General features: G+C 47.4%; 1 pseudogene; it reads right to left on the reverse strand.

Annotated features, from left to right (window-relative positions):
* Positions 1-2348: 2348 nt before the first annotated feature.
* On the reverse strand, positions 2349-3902 carry LOC147985507 (uncharacterized; annotated as a pseudogene).
* Between the last annotated feature and the right edge of the window lie 4019 nt (positions 3903-7921).

Genomic DNA, 7921 nt, shown 5'->3' on the forward strand with positions numbered 1-7921 from the left:
GCTTGATCGGTCGGAATGAGAAGAAGTTCGACTACATCAACCGCGTTGTCAAACGCTTCCACTTTTGGTCTACGAGGATATGTGGACACACTCTCCCCCTCTTGTTGCTATGTATCTCCTAGATAGATCTTGCATGAGCGTAGGAATGTTTTTTGAAATTACATGCTATGTTCCCCAACAGTAGACAAGATCTATTTATGTAGAAATAGACCCCATCTTGTTATCCTTAATAGCAACGATACATACATGCCGGTTCCCCTTCTATCACTAGGATCAAGCACCGTAACATCGAACCCATCACAAAGCACCTCTTCCCATTGCAAGATAAGTAGATCAAGTTGGCCAAACAAAACCCAAATATCGAAGAAGAAATATGAGGCTATAAGCAATCATGCACATAAGAGATCAAAGAAGACTCAAATAACTTTCATGGATAAAAACATAGATCTGATCATAAACTCAAAGTTCATCGGATCTCGACAAACATACCGCAAAAGAGTTACATCATATGGATCTCCAAGAGACCATTGTATTTAGAATCAAAAGAGAGAGAGGAAGCCATCTAGCTACTAACTACAGACCTGTAGGTCTACAATGAACTACTCACGCATCATCGGAGAGGCCCCAATGAGGATGATGAACCCCTCCATGATGGTGTCTGGATTGGATCTGGTGGTTCTGGAACTTGCGGTGGCTAGAATTGATTTTCGTCGACTCCCCTAGGGTTTCTAGAATATTGGGGTATTTATAGAGCAAAGAGGCGATGCGGGAGCCCATCGAGGTGGGCATAACCCACCAGGGCGCGCTTGGGGGCCCAGGCATGCCCAGGTGGGTTGTGCCCCCCTCGGGGCACCCCCAGGTGCTTCTCCGACCCATTGGGTGTCTTCTGGTCCATAAAAAATCCACAAAAAGTTTCGTTGTATTTGGACTCCGTTTGATATTAATTTCCCGCGATGTAAAAAAAGCAGAAAATATCAACATGCACTGGGCACTATGTCAATAGGTTAGTACAAAAAATGATATAAAATGATTATGAAATGATTGTAAAACATCCAAGAATGATAATATAATAGCATGGAACAATCAAAAAGTATAGATACGTTGGAGACGTATCAGCTGCCATCCGTGGTGTGGTCCGTTCGCACCACCGCGACTAAGCCCACCGGCGAGACCCCATTCTTCCTCGACTATGGGGCTGAGGCGGTCCTCCCGCTCGAGATCAAACATCATTCCCCGCGGGTCTTGGTGTTTGACGAGGCGCATCAGGATGTCTCATGGGGAACTGATCTTGTGCTCGAAGAGGAGGCCCGTCGCCAAACCTCCCTACGCGCCGCAAGGTACCAGCAGGCGCTGCTGCGCTACCACTGTTGCAACATCCGCCCTCGGACGCACGAAGTCGGAGACCTCGTCCTGAGGCGGCTCCTCTCCAGGGAAGGCCTCCATAAGCTCTCGCCCATGTGGGAGGGCCCGTTCAGGGTCGCCCGTGTCTCTAGGACTGGAGACGGAGGACGGGGTCCCCATCTAGAATGCCTGGAACATTCAGCACCTCCACAAGTTCTACCCATGGCACTCTCATGTAATAATGAGTGGGTTGTACACGCCCCGGAGTCTCCTGGTGCGCCATTTCGCGCCCTCACGGGAGCTCCCGCCCACTCCCCAGTGGAAGCCCCATGCTCCACACTGGCGGAAATGGTCAAACAACGACTATGCCCACGCCTAAGTGGAGGCCCCATGCTCCACGCTGGTGGGAAGACTAGTATGAGCGTTGGACGCGGCCATTTTTCATCCTTTCTTGTAACCAAATTTGTAACTTCTTGGAATGAAGCTTGAGGTTTCTTCATCTTTGTTCGAAAGGGTCGAGATTTTCTCCGTGTGGTGTTTCCTTTCTTCAATCTTGTTTTCTAAGGCGTTAGTGCATGTTTATTACTCCCTCTCATGCGCCCCACGGGCGAGGACTAGGCATGGTGTTTACGCTTGGGCCAGCCCCAGCGGTGTTGAGGGCCCAGGCCGCAACAGCCGCGGGTCTGCCCGTGCGCACACCTAGCCAAGACTCTGGTGTCTAAGTCCTCGCGCAACGCTCTCGAGCGAGCCAACAAGCACGTGTGGCCTTCCGTCCCTGGCCTCGGGAGATCTTGCCTCCCGGCCTTGCCCGGGCACCACGACCTAGCAAACCAGCGACAGTCGACCCTCGCCCGGGGGCTCCAGCGCAGAATAAGCAATAAGGAAAGGTGGCATGGGAAGGCATCATTATGGTTCGACATATCATTAAGGAATCCTCCACCAAGTACTTTTTACATCCCCACGGGGCCATGTTCAAAACATTGATAGGCAAACAGGAGATAGACAACCTAAGGAGACGCGTTGTCATCGTCACTGCTATCAACCTCATGCTCCTCAACTTTAAGTTGGTCTTCGCGGCCATCAGGGGTGAACTCCACGATCAGGTCATCCACGTAATCCTCCACCCAGTCCCCCAGGGCACCCTAAATCGCCTTGGGCACGGGGGCTGTCATGGACTCAAAGTTGAAGTCGGGGTCGAAGAGAAGGAGATGACTGAAGACATGCGTCGACGCCTGCGCAAGAAGGTTATGACTTTTCTCGTCGACAAGCTGGTGCAACCTCTCCGCGCCTCCCTCAAGACACTCCACGATCCTGGTGAAGAAGGCGAGGTAGCCAGCGTCGTCAGACACGAGCGGGCTGGAGACACTCTCATTGCAAAAACAGTTCAGGGCGTAGAGAGCTCTTCGCTCAAGAATCATGGAACATCTTGGAGCACATGTGCTGCAGCACCCGAGGTCGGTTCGCCTCATCCACCACCCGCTCTGCAAGGTAAGTAACATCTCCCACCTGCTGTTAGAGGAAGGATAGCTCAGCCTCAGCTGCGGCCTCGGCATCCAGCGCGGCCTTTTGGCGCCTCTCCGCCTCGGCCAACTTCCCCTTGAGGTCATCAATTTCACCCTTCAGCTTGTCGCGCCGTTCACAGAAGCGGGATTCTTGGAGCTTCAACTTGTGGTAGGTGCTCCTTGGCAAGGGCCCTGTGGACCCCCGCGACCCCTCGTCGACCTCTGCCTGGACCCTCGCCTCCTGAGAGGCCAGGGAGGCCTGAGCGGCCGTCACTTGGTCTTCCATCACATCCAGCCATTCACGCTCTAGGCTTTGACCCAGTGCCTCCAGTGTCGGCGCGTCCTCGAGCGCGCGGAGCCTCGCCTCATGCGCCAAGGGCTCTCCCGCTAAGGCGGCTAGGGCGCCCTTGCATGCCTTGATTCGACGCTGAGGGCAGCATTCGAAGCAAGGAGCTCCCGCTCACGATCTTCCGCAGCCTCGCGCCGGTGGTCCGCGGCCTCAGCCTCCTTGAAGGCACGGTCGCGGGCTGCCTTCGTCGTGGCTGAAGACTTTTCATCCTTCGAGCAAGCAGACTCGCGCTGCAAGTGGCTAAGATTGATGGCGACCTTGAGCCAACGCCACTCGCACGCGAGATGCGAGTGCTCGACCTCGAGGTGCAAGTCAACATCACGAAGCTCCGCCCCAAGCCGGTCCAGTGTGCTCATTGCGTCTTGAAGGAGGCCATGCCAGACAGCACCAGGACCACGGGCGAGCTCCAGCGCCTGGCCGGGGCTTCGCTCCGTACCCCTGTCAACGGTGGCAGCGCAGGAGGTCCCGGCCTCGCTCAATGGAGACCATGGGGATGTGGTCCCCTCGCCTGGCTCTACAGCCCGGGGTAGGTCCCTGCACGAGCGCGACACTCCGCCCAAGGGAGACGTCGGCTCACTAGGGAACCAGACGCTGGTAGAGGTCAGCGGAGGGAACCTCGGCACTGTCCCCGGGAGCCTGATGTCGTGCCCGAAGAAGAGAACTGGGAATGAGGGGTTGAGGCCCTCCAGGGGCTGCTTCGGCTGGCGCATGGCGGCTCCAGGATGCCCCGCCGTGTGATCCACGATGCGGAGTGCCACTACGAGGCCAGTGACCTCAGGAGGCAGCGCTGGGGGTGCCCCCGTGCCTCCGTCGGGGGGAGGGGGGCCTGAGGAGAGAATGCTTAGAGGAGCACATCTTGCGGAAATCAAAGAAAGTGAGACACTTACTCATCTGTGGCGAACCATCTCCTCTTCTTCAGGGCTCGCGGGGTAGGGCCGGCATGGCCCTCAAGCCTTCTCCTCCTCCTGGCAGCGCAGGGACCGGGGGGCGGCATGCTGAAACTCAGCGCGCGACTCCCCACGGTTGACGTGACCACCGCACTCCTGGGCAAGGCGTCACTGTCGGTGCCAAAACTGGTGGATCTCGGGTAGGGGGTCTGATACGTCTCCAACGTATCTATAATTTTTTATTGTTCCATGCTATTATATATTCTGTTTTGGATGTTTAATGGGATTTATTATACACTTTTATATTATTTTTGGGACTAACCTATTAACCCAAGGCCTAGTGTAAATTGTTGTTTTTTGCTTATTTCAGTGTTTCGCAGAAAAGGAATATCAAACGGAGTCCAAACAGAATGAAACCTTCGGGAGCGTGATTTTTGGAACAAACGTGATCCAGAGAACTTGGAGTGGACGTCTTGAAACAACCGAGGAGGCCACAAGGCAGGGGGCGCCTACCCCGCTGGGCGCACCCTCCCCCTCGTGGTCCCCTCGTGGCTCCATCGACCTACTTCTTCCTCCTATATATACTCATATACCCTGAAAACATCCAGGAGCATCACGAAACCCTATTTCCACTGCCGCAACCTTCTGTACCCAAGAGATCCCATCTTGGGGCCTTTTCTGAAGCTCTGCCGGAGGGGGCATCGATCACGGAAGGCCTTTACATTAACTCCATGGCCCCTCCGATGATGTGTGAGTAGTTTACTTCAGTCCTTCGGGTCCATAGCTATTAGCTAGATGGCTTCTTATCTCTCTTTTGATCTCAATACAAAGTTCTCCTCCATCTTCTTGGAGATCTATTCGATGTAACTCTTTTTGATGTGTGTTTGTCGAGATCCGATAAATTGTGGGTTTATGATCAAGTCTATCTTTGAACAATATTTGATTCTTCTCTGAAATCTTTTATGTATGATTGGTTATCTTTGCAAGTCTCTTCAAATTATCAGTTTGGTTTGACCTACTAGATTGATCTTTCTTGCAATGGGAGAAGTGCTTAGCTTTGGGTTCAATCTTGCGGTGTCCTTTCCCATTGACAGCAGGGGCAGAAAGGCATGTATTGTATTATTGCCATCGAGGATAAAAAGATGGGGTTTATATCATATTGCTTGAGTTTATCCCTCTACATCATCTCATCTTACCTAATGCGTTACTCTGTTCTTATGAACTTAATACTCTAGATGCATGCTGGATAGCGGTCGATGTGTGGAGTAATAGTAGTAGATGCAGGCAGGAGTCGGTCTACTTGTCACGGACGTGATGCCTATATACATGATCATGCCTAGATATTCTCATAATTATTCACTTTTCTATCAATTTCTCGACAGTAATTTGTTCACCCACCGTAATACTTATGCTATCTTGAGAGAAGCCACTAGTGAAACCTATGGCCCCTGGGTCTATTCTCCATTATATTAATCTTCCGTCAACAAGTTGTTTCTATTACCTATTATTTTGCAATCTTTACTTTTTATCTTTATCATAAAAATACCAAAAATATTATCTTATCATCTCGATCAGATCTCACTCTTGTAAGTGACCGTGAAGGGATTGACAACCCCTTTATCGCGTTGGTTGTGAGGTTCTTATTTGTTTGTGTAGGTACGAGGGACTTGCGTGTGGCCTCCTATTGGATTGATACCTTGGTTCTCAAAAACTGAGGGAAATACTTACGCTACTTTGCTGCATCACCCTTTCCTCTTCAAGGGAAAACCAACGGACTGCTCAAGAGGTAGCAAGAAGGATTTCTGGCGCCGTTGCTGGGGAGTCTACGCACAAGTCAAGACATACCAAGTACCCATCACAAACTCTTATCCCTCGCATTACATTATTTGCCATTTGCCTCTAGTTTTCCTCTCTCCCACTTCACCCTTGCCGTTTTATTCGCCCTCTTGTTCCGTTCCCCTTCTCTTTTCCAGTTCGTCTCTTTTTGCTTGCTTCTTGTTTGCTTGTGTGTCAGATTGCTTGCTTGTCACGATGGCTCAAGATAATACTAAATTGTGTGAATTTGCCAATACCAACAATAATGATTTTATTAGCACTCCGATTTCCCCTCTTACCGATGTTGAATCTTGTGAAATTAATGCTGCTCTGCTGAATCTTGTCATGAAAGATATGTTTTCCAGCCTTCCTAGTGAAGATGTCGCTACCCATCTAAACAACTTTGTTGATTTGTGTGATATGCAAAAGAACAAAGATGTGGATAATGATATTGTTAAACTGAATCTATTCCCGTTTTCGCTTAGAGATCGTGCTAAAACTTGGTTTTCGTCTTTGCCTAAAAATAGTATTGATTCTTGGAATAAGTGCAAAGATGCTTTTATCTCTAAGTATTTTCCTCCCGCTAAGATCATAACTCTTAGAAATGATATTATGAATTTTAAGCAACTTTATCATGAGCATGTTGCACAATCTTGGGAGAGAATGAAATTAATGATACGTAATTGCCCTACACATGGTTTGAATCTTTGGATGATTATACAAAAAAATTATGCCGGATTGAATTTTGCTTCTAGAAATCTTTTAGATTTGGCCACGGGAGGCACTTTTCTGGAAATCACTTTAGGAGAATCCACTCAACTCCTAGATAATATTATGGTTAATTATTCTCAATGGCACACTGAAAGATCTACTAGTAAAAAGGTGCATGTTATAGAAGAAATCAATGTTTTGAGTGGAAAGATGGATGAACTTATGAAATTGTTTGCTAATAAGAGTGTTTCTTCTGATCCTAATGATATGCCTTTGTCTACTTTGATTGATAATAATAATGAATTTATGGATGTGAATTTTGTTGGTAGGAACAATTTTGGTAATAATGCGTATAGAGGTAATTTTAATCCTAGGCCGTTTCCTAGTAATTCCTCTAATAATTATGGTAACTCCTACAACAATTCTTATGGAAATTAAAATAAGATTCCCTCTGATTTTGAATCTAATATTAAAGAATTTATTAGTTCGCAAAAGAGTTTCAATACCTTGATTGAAGAAGATTTGTCTAAGATTGATGAGTTGGCTAGGAATGTGGATAGAATTTCTCTTGATGTTGATTCTTTGAAACTTAGATCTATTCCACCTAAGCATGATATCAATGAGTCTCTCAAAGCTATGAGAATTTCCATTGATGAGTACAAAGAGAGAACCGCTAGGATGCGTGCTAAAAAAGATTGCTTTGTGAAAGCGTGTTCTTCTAGTTTCCATGATAATAAGGATGAAGATCTAAAAGTGATTGATGTGTCTCCTATTAAATCTTTGTTTTGCAATATGAATCTTGATAATGATGGGACTGGAGATGAGTCAACTTTAGTTAAAAGGCGTCCCAATGATTCGAAGTTTTTAGATCTTGATGCAAAAATTGATAAAAGTGGGATGGAAGAGGTCAAAACTTTACATAGCAATGAACCCACTATCTTGGATTTAAGGAATTTAATTATGATAATTTTTCTTTAATAGATTGTGTTTACTTGTTGCAATCCGTGTTAAATTCTCCGCATGCTTATAGTCAAAATAAGGCTTTTACTAAACATATTGTTGATGCTTTAATTCAATCTTATGAAGAAAAACTTGGATTGGAAGTTTCTATCCCTAGAAAACTTTATGATGAGTGGGAACCTACTATTAAAATTAAAATTAAAGATCATGAATGCTATTCCTTATGTGATTTGGGTGCTAGTGTTTCCACGATTCCTAAAACCTTGTGTGATTTGCTAGGTTTCCGTGAATTTGATGATTGTTCTTTAAACTTGCATCTTGCGGATTCCATCATTAAGAAAACTATGGGAAGAATT

The sequence above is a fragment of the Triticum urartu genome, chromosome 2A, assembly GCF_056163025.1.
Source record: "Triticum urartu cultivar PI428250 chromosome 2A, HENAU_Tu73, whole genome shotgun sequence".
Classification (NCBI taxonomy): Eukaryota; Viridiplantae; Streptophyta; class Magnoliopsida; order Poales; family Poaceae; genus Triticum; species Triticum urartu.